The 18136-nt window shown below is 45.8% G+C and overlaps 1 long non-coding RNA gene across 7 annotated transcripts in view; it reads left to right on the plus strand.

Moving 5' to 3' along the window:
• Window positions 1-18136, plus strand: part of LOC103562241 (uncharacterized) — a 224079-nt gene that overhangs the window by 20788 nt on the left and 185155 nt on the right. Inside the window, exons 7-8 of one of the 7 annotated variants that reach the window (XR_547645.2) lie at window positions 3122-6354; window positions 6466-11954. The exons of the other annotated variants lie outside the window; for them this stretch is intronic. This is a non-coding gene — a long non-coding RNA (uncharacterized lncRNA). Of the gene's footprint in view, window positions 1-3121; window positions 6355-6465; window positions 11955-18136 lie in introns of those variants that run through there. 7 annotated transcript variants of the gene reach the window in all.

The raw sequence follows: 18136 nt of genomic DNA on the forward strand, positions 1-18136 counted from the left end.
TTTCTATAGTTGTCTGTGGGTCCTATGCTGACTGGTGGAGATCAAGGGTGAGCAAAACAGACATGATCTGTGCCCTAAGGAAGCTTAAAGATATAGTCAGATAAGGCAGAAATAAGTGCGAGTCTCAAATCATGGCAAGTGGCACAATGGAAAATGATGGGATATGAAGAGAGGGTGTATCGGTGGCACTTAACCTCATCCAGGGATGGGGGAAGCTTTCTCTAAAAAACAACAGTCTTTGGACTGTGATCTGAAGGATGAACCAGAGAAACATGAGGAATGAATGGAGTGAGGAAAATGCAGGCAGGCAGAGGGGCTGCCATGCTCATTGCAAAGGCCCAGAGCATGGCTTGTCCAGGAAAACAAAGGAGGCAGGCGACAGCTAGAGTGCAGAGGGGGAGGGCTGCAGACGGCTGAAAGGACAGCAGGGCCCAGGCCTGAGGCCTTCTGGGTAATGTCAAGAGTCTGGTCTGTATTCCAAGAGGAACAGGCAGGTTCAATGTGGCCAGGAGTAGGGGGCAAGGGGAGTAAGGGCTGTGTAACAAAATCAGATTTGCAGAAAGATCTCTGTGGCTGCAGCATGGAAAAAAGTTTCCAGTGGGCAGAGCAGTGTGGAGAGAGCAGCTAGGACACCAGTGCAGTAGTTCAGGAGGGATGAGGGGCGTCTGAAACCAGTGGTAGAGTGAAGATTACAAGAAGTAAGTGAACTGGAGAGATATTTAGGAGGCTAAAGTGATGAGACATGGTTATGGATTGGATATTGTTGGGGTAGGGGATGGTATAAGAGGGATTGAAGGGTCAAGGACTATGTAATCATTTCCTAGGGCTCAGTAACAAAATACCACAAACTAAGTGGCATAAAACAACAGAAATTTACTGTCTCACAAATCTGAAGGCTAGAAGTCCAAAATCAAGGTGTCGGCAGAGCTGGTTCCTTCTGAGGGTTCTGAGGAGAATCTGTTCCAGGCTTCTCCCCTAGGTTCTGGTGATTTCTGGCAATCTTTGGCATTTCTTGGCTTGTGGAAGCATCACCCTGATCCCTGTCTTTGTGTTCACATGGCCTTCTCCCTGTGTGTGTCTCTGTGTCCAAATTTCCCCTTTCTATGATGATACCAGTCATATTGGATTAAGGGCCCACCTAGTATGACCTACTCCAGTATGACCTCATCTTAACCTAACTAATTACATCTGCAATGACCCTGTCTCCAAATAAGGTCACATTCTGAGATATTGGGGGTTAGCACTTCAGCATATCTTTTTGGCATGGAAGACACAATTCAACCCTAACAGACTAGTTTCAGGCATCTGACTATACTACTGGATGGGTGGTGGTGTCATTCTCTGGGAGTGGAAATGCTGGATGAAAACCACAGGTCAGGGAGAAGATGTTGAGTTCAGTCTTAGAGTTCAATGTATCTTTCATTCATTTATCCTCAAACGTTTACTAAGTGACATCATGTGGTTGACCTTGAACTAAATGCTGGGGATATAAACATGCACAAATCAGACATGATTCCTGCCCCTGAGGAGCTCCGAATCTAGTGGGGATGAACCTCGAACTCACAAACAAGCATAAAGTATAGGTGTAACATGTGCTATGAGTGGGAGGTAACTTGAGAGCCAACAGTAGCAGGATTTGACCTAGTAAAAGAGGTCAAGAAAGGTTTCCTTGAAGAAGAGGTACTTAAAAAGAGGTTGCTAGAAAAAAGGAGAAAAAGAACCTTCTAGACAGGGGAAACAGTGTATGCAAAGGTCTGGTGGTGAGCCAGAGCAGAAACAGTATGAGGAATGGAAAGATGACTAGGATGGGTGGCTGGGATGCAGAGAGCTCGAAGCAGTACAGGGTGAGATGAGCCTAGAGAGGAGTGCACCAGCCAGGTCATGCAGACTCAAGGAAGCCGGGTTGAAAACCTTTATGCTAAGAGTAATGGGAAGCCTCTGAGCCAGGGAGTGGCATTAGTTAACATATGAAAAAGGATCTCTTAGCCTCTCTGTAGTTTGGAGAATGGCTAGGAGGAGGGCATAGTGGATGAGGGTAGACCAGTAATCGGCCATTTAAGGGTGCAGGTGAGAGACAGGGAGGCAGTGGGTGATGGAGATGGACCTAAGCAGATGAATTTAAGAGATACCTGGAAAATGAATTTGGACGGACCAATTGGATATTGAGTGAGTGAGAGGGAGACATCGAGGATGACGTCTGGGTTTCTTGCATCTACAACTGTACGGCAGAGAACACTGAACGAGAATCAGGCTTGGGGAGGAGTCGTGGGTTTGCTTAGGAAATATGGGTTTTGAGGTGCATTTGAAGCATTCGTGAGAAGAGGCTGGAAGGCTGCTGGATCTGCCCACCTAGAGCTTAGCGGGGACCTTGGCCAGGTGGGGGAAGGGGGGACCCAAAGCAGATTCAGGAGAGCCCAGTTGAGCTAGCAAAGAATTGCCTTCTCTGTCATCTCAAAGGGAAACACAAAAGCGTGTGTGCGGGTGTGGGAGGTTTGCAGGTTTAGTAACAGGAAAATGAAGGAGTTACTGCTTTCTGCTGTTTCTATTTTTTCCGAGAAGGAAGAGGTGAAGCCGTCTGCTTCAAGTGAGGAGGGGGGAAGGCAGGTGCGGGATTGGCAGCGAAGGTTTGAAAATAATGTAGGAGAATCGTGAAATGGGAAACATTTGCAATATGGCAAGTGAAAACCAGAGAGTTACAAAATAGAACGTATGTATGACTTCAATTTTGGACAGAAAAAATAAAATGGTAACACACACACGTGTATGTCTCTACACACGCACTTCCTGATTCGTTGGACAATAAGCAATTTAAAATTCTTTACTTTGTACTTTTCTGTATTTTCCAAATTTACTAAAATAAACATATATTGCTTCTGCAATCAGAAAAATAACTATTTTTGAAAAGGTTATATAACCTTTTGCTTTCATTCGTTTTCTTAAGAGGAGACTGTATGTTATTAACTTGAAAAATTACTATTAAACTTTTTTCTAGCTTAAAACAAGAATACAGTAAACTGTTTGTTGACAAGAAATGTCCTTAGTGTAAGGCAGAATAGTAGAAGCCATGTTCATTTTAAGGTGACATCCTTATGACCTGAAATTACACCTTCTCTGTCGGTAGGTCCGTGACCGTGAAATCTTGGCTTCCGGTGCAGATCTGGTCACCGGCTGAGGAGGCAGCACAGCCCGAGGGCAGCAGTCCTGTGCCCGCTCGGAGAGCCACCTTTTGAGTCCACCAGTGGCCTCTTTGATAACTCTGAAGATTTTGATTAGGAAGAAAATTCTTTCAAAATTGTCCTGGTTTGAACATGCTACATTATTTTATTCTTTGCAATAACAGTAAGATATTCAATGTTATAAACACATGATTTTAGTTTTGATAACTTTATGTCCTTCAAATGAGTAAATTCACAGTGGAGAAGAAAATCCTTTGCTGCAGCTGTATGAGGGTAATGTGAGCTGCAGTGACAAAGGACCCCTCAGATTTTAGTGGCTCAACCTTTCAAGTAATACAGACAAGTTTAGTAACGTGCCCAAGGTCACACAGCATTTCCAGTCCAGGCAGTTTGACTCCAGAATACCTGCTCCTCACCTCCCTCCTACGTTATCATCCTACACGCTAAGTCACCTCCGAAATGTTATTTCTTCCCCCGCTTTCTCATACCTAGGAGGGTAATCTGAATCGTATATTCTTGCTGCAGTGTGCACCTCACTGGGGACGTGGGGGTGGCAGATACATCAGCTGTTGTACAGCAGATAACGTGTTAGAGATATCTATAAAATTATTCTTGTCCTAAGCAATATCTGTGAAATCACAGGTTATCGAGGATATGCAGAACTAATATGCATTACAATAATACATAACTGCCATAAAAATGTTTCCATTGTACCACCCCAAGTCATCTAGTGTGTGACACACTTGGGGAAGCGAGGCATTAAATCTAGAGCCTGGGCAGAAAGTGAGCACAAACTGTGCCCTGGAACCATCCTCGGGGCGGAGCCCACAGGCTTGTTTGAAGCACAGCCTGCCTCTCCCAAAGGATGCACAGTGAACTTCACAGAGCGTCCCCCAGCGGCAGAGGGCATATGCCTGCAGTGAGCTGGATGCTGGAACCCAACCTGACCAGGACCTCTCCTGCCCTCCCAAGGCTGCCCTAGCCCAGGGGCAGAGGGGAGAGAAGGCAAGATGCTGTGGGACATCCTGGCAGAAGAGGTGCTACCCTTTAAAGCAAAATGCTGCGTTCTGTCAATATCGGCCCTAAGAAGAAAGTGTCCTGGTGAAGGAAAAGCTTAGGATCTGCCTTCATCCTTATGTTGGGCAACATAAAGGGCTATAGCTACCCAGCCTACCTCTGACTGAGCCTCAGGTGGCGGACAGACCTGGTCTGGTGCTGGCTTTGTCGCCTTGTAGCCATGCACCCTCGGCTACAAATTTCTGTAACCCCAATTTCCTCCCATGTCAAACGGGGCTAAAAACAGCGTGTGCATGGGTTCTGTTTCCAGAACTCCTGCCTTCAGACCTAATATTTATTTGAAAGTAGTGAAGAGTGAGAATAAGTCAAATCATTCCACCAGCCTGTGGTTTTTATTCAACATTCTATTACCAAATTAGAAAAGGGCTTATGTGGGAAGGTCCTGACGTGGAAAGCTTACCAACTTGACTGTGCTCTCGTTTGAGAGTGTTCCATTTCTATGACACTCACCCACTTTCAAAGTTCTTTTCCTTAAATGATCTCATAACCCTAACAAGTTTGCCATCGAAAGAACTTTCCTGTTACCTATAAGTCTTCTCCCAGCCACAAAATAACCAATGACTTCCTACCCACAGCGGCGTCTGTCACAAACAAACTCATACTCGGGGTCCCCTAAGCCAAGGTCCAGCAAGCCCACCCTTCCTCTTCCTCCTGTTTCTCCAGCTGAGCTGCCTCGGGAGGCAGTGGGAGTGCTGAGAAGGAGAAGGAGGCCACTTCTCAGGGAAGCCCTAGGAAAATTCAAGGGCTGGGCAGGAGAATGGACTAGTGTTCCCGAAGCTTGAACTGCAGAACGAGGAGACAAATGTCTGCTGTCTGTCATCCCTGCGAGGTTGATGGCGTCTGATCCACTCTCTGCCCAACCCCCTCATCTCACCAGGGGCTGACATCTTCAGCAAAGAATGGAAAGTTCCTTTCCTACAGAATCGCGTGGGCTGAGAAACCCTTTGACAATAAGGATGTGCTAAGCGACTCTCATTTCTTTCTGCAAATAATAGATGGAGAAGATGCAATTACTTGCCTGCATTAACTTTGTATCAAACAGAACTAGAGCATTTGTAGTTAAAAACACTTTCAATGGATCCAATAACTTATGAAAAGTTATGGCCAGTGAAGCAATACTGTGGTCATTGGTAACTAGAACTGTTTAACCAGGAGAAGGGCTCCTTTGGGAGAAGCGTGGGGCTAAAAAAGAATTTATTTTATGTGAGGCAGAAATTCCCTTAGATCATATGGCTAAGGAAGTCCAGCAGAGAGAATACGAAACTGGAGGAATTGAGGTTCCTTGAGTCATAATACGGATGGAGCTGCCCAGGGCTCCCACGCGCCAGGCGCTGGCCTAAGCACTTTCTAGGGGGCTGTTCACGTGTCCTCAGGACAGCCTTATAAGGAAGGTGCTGTCACCCATTTTACAGATGAGGAAACTGAGCCCCACGGAGCCAAGATTGCAACCAGGCAGCCTGACTCCGTCCCCTAAAACACTCTTTGCCCTTCAATACCTAGTAGCTGGAAGGTAGGCAAGCAACAGAGGAGAAAAGTTGGGTCTGAATTTCTGTTAAACTCTCTCGTGTGAAATGGCCACAGGGCCCTGAATGGCCCCTGAGAACACAGGGGCCCAGGCTGCTAGGGCACAGATTATGTTGCCTGGTACCTGCACACGGCAGATTCCCCATTAACGTTGAACTGGAATCAAGTATAATTACATGAGTGGTTAGCTCTGTCTCCCCAGCTCACCAGAATTTTTCTTAATTCTTTGATTTTCTCCAACGGGGTAAACCACAGAAACTGTGTTTTCCTTACAAATATTGAGATCGTGGAAAACTACAACTAGACGTGAGAAGCAATCTTGGTGTTAAACTGAAAATCCCGAGATGCTCCTCAGAGGCTGAAGCTGGGCACCACTGCTGGTCTTTAGAGCTCATTGAAGGGGCACTTCTCCGCCGTTGCCCCTCCTATCCCGACCCCCTCTCGCTGTCTCCTGGTGAAGCATGAATATTTTCACAGTGAAGTGTGGGTCTAACTGTGACACTCTTCCTGCCCACAGAATACACAGGATTCCAGTGAGCAAATAGCCCGCCCAGAGTCTCACCAACCTCGGCCACAGGTATGCCGGCAGGAACTCGGGAGCTGGGCTCACAGGCGTTCAGGATGGTGGCTGCTGCTAACGAGGTTAAAATCATCTATTCTCTCAATGTCACCCGTCTCCACCCTCTAGGCCATGGTCCAGGCGCAGTCTGGGCAGCCAAAACTTGGGATGAGCCGTCTCTCCGTTTGCTTTACGCCGTGAGCTGTGTTCCTGTTTACTTTCCCCTTCCTGATACATTCTGCGGGTGCTTAGCCTGTGTGTGCGCTGACTATGACCAGCTCTGTCTTCCTGGGCCTCAAGGAGAGAGGTGGGCTCACGCCTTCCCAACAGTGAGCCGACCACTTCTTACTCTTGCATTATAATTGCTTGCCTGAGGTGACCATCCTACTGTCATTAGTATCAGAAATGCCTTCTTCAAAAAGCTGGCTTGAGAGTTAGACTTGGATTCTGAGCCCAGAAGGCACACCATACACAGACGTGTTGGAGCTGTGCCTGGATGCCCAGGGCCCTGAGTGGTAACAGCTCCCCTAGTTCTCACACCTGCACGTTTATGGCTGGGCACTCAGCAGGGTTGGCCAACAGGAGGTGGACAACTTTTCCGCGTTGGTCGGTGATCCAAGAGTCTAGCATCAGCACGCTTCTACCCTTTGCTTAACCCTGGCCAATGGCTCTCCACAGCCTGTAGGACAAGGGCAGCCTCCCACCTGGCCATCCGTGCCCCTCTGTGCCCTGGCCTTCCTGAGCCCTCTTCTCTAGGCCTCACTTCTCTTCCTCTTGCACCCCTTGGTCCAGCCGCACTGAATAATGTACTGTTCCTTGACAGTGAATTGGATGCCCCTGGGTTCCACAAATGGGCTTCCCCTGCTTGGATGCTCTTCCTGGCTTCTTGTTCTGGTTCACACACCCTCCCCCTTGGGGCTGGCCTCAGCTTTCCCTCCATCCGAGGATCCATCTCTGACCTTGCAGGCTGGATGGGCCCACTCTCCTTCTGGCTATCGTGGGACTCACAGAGATGGGAGGCTGTAGAAAGTAGTGTTAAGACATCAGACGGACGGGGGTTCACATCCCAGCTGTCTCATCGCTAATCATGTCATCTTGAGCAAGTTATTAACTTCTCCGGGCCTCAGTTTCACCACGTGTAAACTGAGGATGTCAGCAGAACTAGCCTTAGAGGATTGTTTTGAGGAGGAGGTAAGCTGATGTATATACAGTGCTATAGTAGGTTGAATTGTGACCCTCCAAAGATATGTCCACCTGGAACCTCAGCATCTGACCTCGTTTGGAATAAAGATCTTTGCAGATGTAACTAAGTTAAGGATCTCAAGATGAGATCATCTTGGATTTAGGTCAGGGCTTAAATCCAATGGCAGTTTCCTTATAAGAGAAAGGCAGAGGGAGACGTGAGACACAGAGAGGAGATGCCGTATGAAGTTGGAGGTAGAGATTTGAGTGATGCAGCCACAAGTCAAGGAACGCCTGGAGCCACCAGAAGCTGGAAGAGGCAAGAGGAGTGATCCTTCGTAGAGCCTTTGGAGGGAGCTTGGCCCTGCTGACACCTGGATTTTGGATTCGTGGCCTCTGGAACTGTGAGACAGTGAATTTCTGTTGTGTTAAGCCACGAAGTGTAGTAATTTATCACAACAGCCCCAGGAAACTGATATAAGTGTTTAGTGTGGTATGTGACCCATTGTAGGTACCCAATCTGCATGGCCAGCTATTACTGCTGTTGTGGTGGCAGCGTGCTAAATTTGTCTCTTCACCTGTGCATCTGTCAGCTACTCTTTCTCTCTCACCATGTTGTGAATTCCTCAAAAACACAGTGTGTTTGTTAACTTGTATTCTTGGTGCTTACCACAATGTCTGGCACATCGTGGATGCTTGAGAAATGTTTACCAAATGAATGAGTGATTTAGAACAAGGACACGCTGGCATTGATTCTGCCACCTGATGGGGACCATACTTTGGTCATTCCAGGATCGTACATCCTGACATTTCCCTACTTGGCCACTGCCCCTTTGATGATTTGAATGTTCTAGCTCAGTATTGGTGAAGGCTGTGGTGCCCAGCGGCAGTGCAGTAACCAGCAGAAGTAGTGGGGTACCCACAGGTCTCTCAGTGATGGGTGGCCAGTGGACACAGCAGCTTGGGTCATCCATCGTTGCCTGGTGGAGAGGGCACTGCCCAGTGGAGAGGGGCTGGGGCAAGAAAAGAGGTATCCGATGGTAGCTGACCAGACTGGTCAGTGTACAGGCTTGAAAGGTGAGCATCCAGGGACCTGCGTCAGCAAGTGGCTTGCCCAGACCACATGGCCCCTTCACAGCATGATGCTGCTGCAGTACAGCACAGGGTCAGCAGGCTCTGGAGACCCACAGCCCAGCCTGGCACACTCCTGTCTGTTTCCTCAAGCCTGTAAAGATGGGGATAAAACCACCAATTTCGAGAACAGGAATTTGAGGTTTAGAGAGCTTGAGCAATCCGACAAAGGTTACTCAGGAAGTGTCAGAATTTGAATCCAGTTCTTGATCGTAATGTCTGGGTTCAGCAGGAGTCAGGGATAAAGGAGAGGGAAGGGAAAAGGGGGGAAGGGAAAGAACTGTGTGCATGTGTGAGTGAGGAATCTGGGTTTGAGCTGTCCCCTCCATGAAGAGAGATAGAAGGCTCATCTTTGGCTCTACTTGAAAATGTGTCTCACTTTGTAGAAATTTGACTTACTTAAAAAGGCCCCCAAAGCTTGCGCTGGGAGGGACTGGTCTCCCAGCTGGTGATGTGTGAGTGTTCTGCCATATAAGGAGGCAGCTAGAGTCGGTGTCCCTGTGGCTGGAACTCTTGCTCATTGCTTCTGCTTCTACGGAGCCCACATTTGGGACAACTGTTAGCCCGAATGAGAGGACGAGCTAGAGGAACTCGATTATTAGTGGGAGTCTCTTTATGAGGATTTGGAAAACTGACACTGTGGCTGCAACACCAGCAACATTAGCACGTGGAGCCTTCGTTAGGCCGGGAGGGTCTCAGGCCCCACCCCAGACCTACTAATTAGGAATCTGCATATTAACAAAATCTCCGGGTGATTCTATGCACATTCAATTTTGAGAAGTATTCTTACAAGGTGGTGGTTCTTGATCTTGCCTGCACATTACAGTCACTTGGGGAGCATTAAAAAATTCTTTAATTCCTGGCTGCACCCAGACCAAACAAATCAGATCTCTAGGGGGTGGCACCCAGACATTGGAGTTTATTAAAACTCTTCAGGTGATTTTGAGGTGCAGAGAATCAGTGCTTTAGGACAGAGGGTCTTAAAATTGGCTGCACATTAGACCCACATGGAGATCTTGTGCAACTTCCTAAAACTGAGCCAGCCCCAGACCAATTAAACCAGGGGGCCTGGGGACTGTCAGACACAGGCCTCTGATTTGTGGAGCTTCCCAGGTGAGCGCAGAGTGCAGCCAGGATGGAGATTCAGTGCTTCCGGGCTCAGCTCAGGGGTCTCTCCCTCTTGGAGGCCCCTCATAAAATGTCCTCTCTCCCAAGGATGCATCAGGCATGCATTCTCAGATTTCCCATGATGCCCTGGGCATGCCTGCACCATCTCTATCTAATAATCTATTATGTGTCTGTCTTCACCCACACGATTAGGCTGGGAGCTCCTGGAGAGTAAGAACTGCTTTATTTTTCTTTGTGTTCCTTGTGCTTCTCACAATGCCTGTCATAGAAAATGTACTTGAGAGGTTATTATTATTGTTTCTATTATTATTCCAATCCTGACATTCTATGGTCAGAGCCGTGGTAAGGAAAGCTCACCCCAGAGCAGCGGATGTTCAAGAAGGAGCAAGTTCAGGCAGGAGGGTAACTAGGAGACTGTTGCGATGGTCCAGATGGCAAGTGATGAATGACTGAATGAGGGTGGTGGCAAATGAGGACACAGGGAAGGGGCCCATTGGGAAGGGCATCATGAGGTAGAATCAGTAGGTATATTAGTTTGCTGGGCTCCCGTGACTAAAAAACAGAAATGTATTGTCTCACAGTTCTGGAGGCTAGAATTCCGAGATCAAGGTGTCTGCTATTCCGACATCAAGATGAAGGCTATCAGGAAGAATTTGTTCCATGCTTTTCTCCCAACTTCTGGTGGTTTCCTGGCAATCTTTGGTGTTCCTTACCTTGTAGCACATCACGTGGTCCGGCTCTGCCTTCATCTTCATGTGGTGTTCTCCTCGTGTGTGTGTCTGTGTCCAAATTTCCCCTTTTTGTAAGGACACTAGTCACATTGGGTAGAGGGCTCTCACACTCCAGTAGGACCTCATCTTAACTAGTTATAGCTGCAACAACCCTATTTCCAAATAAGATCAAATTCTGAGATACTGGAGATATGAGTTTGTGTGTGTAGGGGGTGGGCATGATCAACTCCTAACAAGAGGTATAAAAATTCTTTTGTGAACCGTGCCACGTGCAAGGACTTGAACTTCAGGAATTTTTCTTTCCTCCTTTTAGAGATAAACCAAAGTTTTGCTGTGAAATCAACACTCTAGTTTCTAAGCTTTGGGCAAAATCATAACTTATGCAAAGGAACTTCGGGGATGTTGACAAAACTGGAAAAACAGGTGTCTCTAGCTGAGTGGAGATCAATACGAGGCGAGAGGCGAGAGGAAGCTTGGGAAATTCAGGTGAACAATCCATAAATAATTGGTCTTGGTGGTTCTCTCACTTGCTGTCTGCTTTCACTGCCTTAATTCACTGCTGATGCTTTTGGCAGACTTAATGCCCTGAGATTTCACAAGTGAACATGCACAGGAGGACTGAGAAGCATAGAGATGATTAAAACATGTGCTTGCTCCTGCCACATCGTACAGGACCGAGTCCCTTCCTTTCTCCCCTCCTTCCTTCGTTCCTTCCTTCCTTCGTTCCTCCCTTCTTCCTCTACTTCCTTCCTCTTCTTTCTTTCTAGGCTCCATTGTTAGTGCCTGCCTTTGCTTGTTAATCATTCTTTTGTGATTTTTTTTGTAGCAGTTAAATGTAGTGGAGGTTTCGTAATTGGCTGCTGTAATTAGAAACACCTTTAGATTAGAAGGATGTTTCTCTTTTCTCGCTTTAAGAGCTATTGCCTGTATTCCCTTAAAATCCTACACTTGGCTGGTGGGGGCTGGAGGCGAGTCACGGCTGCACATGATTCGTGGCAGAGGCGGCATTCTGCTAACAATGGCACCTTGCATCCTGCTTTGGAGTTCTTTCTCGCAGCACAAGCAGAACTGAAAAGCGTGGAGGGCTGTCCTTGCTCTTAATATCTCCCAGATCTCCTGCAGGCCCCTCTGTGCACATTTCCATGCTGGAATCTGGACAGTGTTATCCCAGACAATTCAATTGCTGCCAGAAAGGGATTGTCTCCCCAAAGATTGTCTGTCTGCTTTTTTTCCTTTTTTGGGCCAAAGAGACTTTCAGGAAAAATATAGTTTATGTTCCAAATGGGAACACCTGTATCTCTTGTCAAAACAAAAGTTAAAAAAAAACCCCAAAAAATCCCAAAGCCAAAAACCTATGAATTGTCCTAAGATTTTCCATCTGCACCCCCACCCCCTAAATCCTTACAGACTTGAAATAAAACCCAAGTGAGACTCTCCAACTGGAAATAGTCGCTGCATGATTTTATCCACCAGATCGGCATGGAGGAAAAGGGAAGCTGTGTTTGTGATCCATTGTCACCAGAAGTCGAGCTTCTGGGAAGAAGCGAGAGAGTTTCAAGTTGTGGTTTGCTGTTCTGCTTTTTCACTCTTGACTTCTTTTCCTCCTGTACCTTTAATTCGATGGCTTTAAATTTTGGACCAATGAGGGGGCTGACTTCAAGGGACCAAGAGGAGTTTGAGATGCCCTTCCTGGGTTGGATCTGTAACTAGTAGCTGGAATTTGACATCCCTGAAAACAGTAAGAGTATATCCAGGGCCTCCCATCTCAGGCCCTGTGGTCTGTCTGGTGAGGACTTGGAAGTCCACATTCATTCCCAGAAGTACTGTGAACATCCAAAACAAGAAAATGTCTACCCCCCACCCCAACCCCGGATCCGCGGGGGCAACAGTGTTTGATGTGGTTCAGCTAAGGTATGACATTGATTGGGTCCTTTTTTTTTAAATTTAAAAAATTTTTGTGAGTTTGGTATTCTACTCCATGATATATCTATCTATTTTGGTTTTAGGGGTAAAAATGACCTTTTCACCACCAGAATTTTGATTAAAATCAATGCTCCCGTGCAGATGGTGCGTATGTCTCCCAAGACCTTGAAATAGGTGGGAGAGTGGAGCTGACAAAGAGCAGCTGACGAATATCAGCTGAGGGAATAAAACAAAAGAGTCTGAATTATTGGCAGATTTGAGCTGCATCATGGAAGGGGCTGAAGAACTTTCCGGCAGCCCTTGGGGTGATGGCTGCCTCAGATGCTCCCCTTCTGATGTCCAGTTTCCAGAGGACAGTTTTTGGTGGGGCTCCTGCCTTGCCATGAACCCTGGGTCCCATAGACCCTCCTTCCACAGACATAGGAGATGGTTCTGTGACCACCTGGCTTCACAGTGGGGACTCAGCCTGCCTCGCTGTGGGTTTGCTTTGTCCTTCTTATGTCACTCTTGGAGTCTTGGAACAGCATTCTTGAAACTGAAGAACCCCCAGCTAATACCACTGAACAGGTAAGGCCAGACGCAGCATGCCCCTGATGCTAGCTTGTCAAGGAAACCTAGATGTCTGGTGTTGACGTAAGTCCTCTACGGGAAAATGGAGGATCGTCATAGACTTGTAAGTGTAAGTTGCCCGTGTGTGCACTCCCTAAATCTCTTTCAATCCAGAAAGCTGGAATGAAAATACAGTCAACGTTGACTCCCCTCTCCTCTTCCCTCTGAGGTTTCCTTCCCCGCAGTAATGTGATGAGTTGGAGAGGGGGCGTCATCATGGACTCATGACACTTGGTTGACTTACTGGGGTCACCGTGAAACGAGAGGGAGAAAGGCATCTTGCCAGGAAATCTTGACCAAGCCACTCAATGCAATCCTTTTTTTTCCACAATTCAAACCTTCCTCATAGGAAGATAAACTACTTTCCAGACTCAGTTCCTCCTTCTTGCTTCCTCTATAATTCCTGCTTCTTCATGGTGACAAATTTCTCTTGCTGACTATGTTCTTTAACTTTTTCTCCCTCAGCCCACTTCATTCCTACCCAAAATATCACATAAAAGATATTTCTAAATGTGCATGTCTACCTCCAGTGCCCTTTAGAAGATCTTCTCACACATCGTATTTCACCTAAAATTTCCCTCTCGTCTAAGTATAACGCAATTTCCCACTTCATCAGTCCTATCACTGACTGGTGTAGTGTGGAACTCTGAGAAAAGTGCTAAATGCCAGGAGCATGCGTTTTGTCATTGCCCAGACCCGGCTTCAGATCTGAGCTCTGCCACCACAGAGCTGTGGGACGAAAGCTCTTGGAGCCTCAGGTGCCCCATCAGAAAATGGAAGATGCTGGTCCTTCCTCATGGCAGCGTTGAAAGGATCAGGTAAAGATCATGGAGGCTGTTTCTGCTGTGTACAAAGTCCTAGGCAATTTGAGTTCCTCTGTTTCCTTTGAAGGAACAAACTTGCTAAATGCCTAACACCCCCAAAAATCTGTTTAGGTTTGGGCTAGAAACACATTGAAACCAATAGTGTAGGGACTCAGCACATTTTACATAAGGATAAAATGCAAACCCATTGATTTATTTGCTAAAAACCCGGCTGAGATCACTGTTGTCCGACCCGAGTCTTTATAAAATAAATGAAGGACCTTATATTAAGTATTGAAGAAAATATGTGATCCACATTTTCAAGCAAAAGGCCAGCTTGAATTAAATATCAAGATTCGATACATAATATTTGCATTGTTGTGCTCAGGGGTCAGACAGACCTTCATCTTACTTTAGTCAATATTTTCCTGCGTCTATATTCTTCCCTTCTCACGTCCAGTCTTGGTTCTCTATCAAAGATCTTGGTAATAATATACCTAAGTTAGAAAATTGTTGTGAGGATTAAATGCGATAATGGCAGACACTTAGCGGCATATAGAAGTCATCAACAAATCTGGCTCTAATTATTTCTGCACCTTGTTGTAGAAGGTGACACAAGCAGAGGTAGAGAATGTTAAATGTATGTTAGATTCTGACTTGCGTTGATTTCGTTAGATGAGCAGTCATCAACCATCAACTGAGAATGATTTTTTCCCCCAAGAGATATTTGGCAATGTCTGGAGAATTTCATTGTCATCACCTGGGGTGGAGGGGGCACGAAGGAGAGGGGTGTGTGTGTGTATGTGTGTTTGTGTGTCTGTGCACTGCTGGCATCTAGTTGGTAGAGGCCAGGGATGCTGTTAAACATCCTTCAATGAGCAGGACAGCCCTCGCAGAGAATTCTCTGGTCCAAATGTCAATAGTGCTGGGGTGAAGAAATCTGTCTTAGCTGGATCCTAATCCCGTTAGGCTCTGTGTATGAGGGGAAAGATCTTGCTTCTTCAGCAAATTAGACCAGTGATTACAAGTCCTAGGTTTTGCAAGTGTATCTACCCATGATCTCTCTCAAAAATATACAGAGCTTCACAAAAATGTCTTTGATCTCAGCATTTTTTATTACAACGATGACAGAGTGACTGTCTTTAGGCTTTAATAAAAAAACTTATTGCTGAAAAGTCTAACGTGTTTGCTGCAAACCTAAAACTGCTCTAGAAGTCTATTTTAAAAAAAGTCTAATGTGAATAGAAAAATGATCAGTGGAGAGTGTGATTTGTCTCTGACTATTTTTTAAGTGAAAAGTTATGGTCAAATGAGTCCTAGGAATAAAACTTATTTCCAACAAGATTATTCAAATTCCTCATATCTCTTCTAATCATTGGATTAAACAAACAAACAGAAATCTCATTTTGATTTAATCAGGTATGGGAATAAAACCCATAGCTGTCATCCTGTTCAGGGGATTGCAAATCTTTAATATCTAGCACCAATTAAGATTCTGTGTCTTAATCCTTTTGCCATACCTCCTTATGGTTCTGCACTTATTACTTCGCTGTTCACTTAACCATGTTGGGCTTTAGTTTACTCATCAGAAAAATTAGGAGTCAGACAAGCAACCTTCCTGGTTCCTCTTGACACTGGGATTCTGAGATTTTCTGAAGAATCATGGTGTGTATGTTTAGCTGGGTTTAGGGGAGACATATTTCGAGTGAGGTCACTATGTAGAGTCTTCTCAAGACATGAACATGCTCGGTGCCTGTGACCCCTAGGAGTTAGATCTCTGGAATTTGGAGACACCTCAAAGCTGTCAATTTCCCCTTTTGCTCTTCCCAAATATATGCCAAGTCCCCATGGATCTGCCTTCCTAAGCATCTTCTCTCTTCCTTTGTTCTCCCAGTACCTGGGCTGTGAATGAGTGGGTGACTGGGGCCCAGGTCCCTGCTTCTCTAGACTGGGAGGGCACCCAGGCCCCATCTTCATCCGATAGATCCTCATCCCAGGAGCTGGGGGTGGGTTTAGAGGCTTCGGCTGTCAGAGATGACTCCTGCCCTGTGCCCCTAGCTGAGCTTGGTTCTTCTGTGAAGGACAGAGATGGGTGGAGGGGGAGAGCCTCAACTGCATCTAACACTGGGTCTGGGAGAATTCAGAGAAGAGGGCTATGGCACATTGTTACGATAATTCCTCTGTGAACCACAACTCTTGATATCCATGCCCTGTGTGGTTTTCTCCCACATTGCTCTGGGCTAGGCCAAATGACTTGCCCTGGTCAACTGGCCATTAGTAGATATAATACAAGCAGAAGTTTGATAATCTTTCATATTTGGGACTTGTTTTCTGAGACCATGCAAAGAGAGAAACCCAGGAAACAGACAGTGTCAACAGTCAGACATGTGAGTCCAGCCATTCTAGACCATTCTGCCCCAGCTGAGCCTCCAGATGACTGTAGATGTGAATGACCCCAGGAAAGACCACAAAAGAACAGCCCTGCTGAGCAGCCCAGATTGCCAATCCACAAAAATAGGAGCAATAATAAATGTTTTGGGTGGTTTGTTACAAGGAAATCAATAACTGATATTAGAGCTGATTGCTATTCAGCCATTTGCTCATGAGATCTGGAGGACTGGGAAAATCAGCTCAGGCCTCTGCTATCCTCTCCCCTGTCAGCTCCTCTTTATTTGCAATGATTTATATGCTCTTCTTCTGTGCTCCTGGAATGCTCTGTGCCCATTGCTCATTATACTGCATTTGTTTGTTTGTTTGTTTGTTTCTCTCTTTGGCTTGAGCACCTTAAGGGCACTAGCTGTTTCATTTTCAGTGTAGTATTTCCAGGGCACAGAACAGAAACTTTCAGAAAGATGGTGGTCAATGGACAAATGGAACCATTTGTTCACATTATAGAAAACTTTTAGTGGCAGACAGAGCCTTGACCCTTGAAGCTTTCCCAATGGACCGTCTTGCTATGCAGCGGATGGCCCACCAAGTCAAGCTGTGGATATTTTGGAGCAAGTCATGGTAATCGGAACTCTTTTAACTCTGATCCTCACCCAACTTCGATTCTGCCACAGTTTCTGCCAACTCTTGACTTTAAGTTCTTTGAACTTCTAGCCTGAGTTTGGCATCATGACTCAGGTCATGGCCCTCACCAACGACCTGCCATCTGACTCCTGCTCACACGGGACTTCCAGCAACAGGACGCTGGCTCTGTCCTCTGTCCCCACACCATCCCATTCCCCATCCCTCTTGGTCCCCTGACCTGTGTGATTTGGTGATGAATTGTTTAGGGCAAAGTCCGCTGGTGGCTGTGTTAAGTGGCTTACCCAGGGGAAGAGCAGTGATGCAGGGCCAGAATCAAGGTGATGGCTACTGGGTGCTCCAGATTCAGTTCTCTTATTTTTCTTTAATAATTTTCTTTTATCCTTCTCTATCATGACAAAAAACTTAATCTTGTTGAGTTGCTTTGTTTGAATGGGAACCTGAGATAATATCAATGTGGAAGCAGATCTCAAAGTAAGGTTAAAACTAATAAATGGCCATAGGATTGTTCTAAGTTTTAGGTTGGAACTCCCCACTTTGGTATTTGTCTCTAAAGGAGGCAACGGTTTTGCATCCAACCAGGCTGAGAATGTCCAGGAGCTGATGGAATCCTTCTGGAACTTTGAGAGATGGGAATCTGGCTCCATTTATACTACCATCATCTATCATCACGGCTTTAGATTTTAAGTTTATAGAAATCTCAGGAATTACAGATCTCTCTGGATGCATTACAACTATGCATGTACAACTCTGCATAGGAAGACGGTAATTTACACACACACGCACACACACACACACGGACATAAAAAATAAATAATGTCAACAAAGTAAACCAAGCCAAACAAATGTGTTTTGTTTCCAACTTTGAAGTTCTTTCAATTTGAGGTTTGTAGAATTAAAAAGAAGACAGGATGTTTAAAATGTGAGCTTTCAAAGAAGAGTCTTGTCTTTTAAACCACCAACCGATTCTAATTTAAGGCTTGTTAGAATCTTAATTGTTCCATGGATCTTTAAGGAGACTGGATTTATTATTATTTATTTGAACCAGTGTTCAAAAGGGTTTTGCTGATTAAAATAACAATTTCCTCATATAAACTGGAGCATTTACTAGCAACAGACAGCATTTATTGGCATTACTACGTGGTAGACACCGGTTAAACACTTCAACTGCGTGGTTTCATTCCATATTCCCAATAACTTGAATAAGTAGATATTAATATCCTCTTGTTAGAGATAAGCAATTGGTCTGAGAGGGTAAGTAAC

This window comes from Equus przewalskii, chromosome 1 (genome assembly GCF_037783145.1).
Source record: "Equus przewalskii isolate Varuska chromosome 1, EquPr2, whole genome shotgun sequence".
In the NCBI taxonomy this organism is placed as follows: domain Eukaryota; kingdom Metazoa; phylum Chordata; class Mammalia; order Perissodactyla; family Equidae; genus Equus; species Equus przewalskii.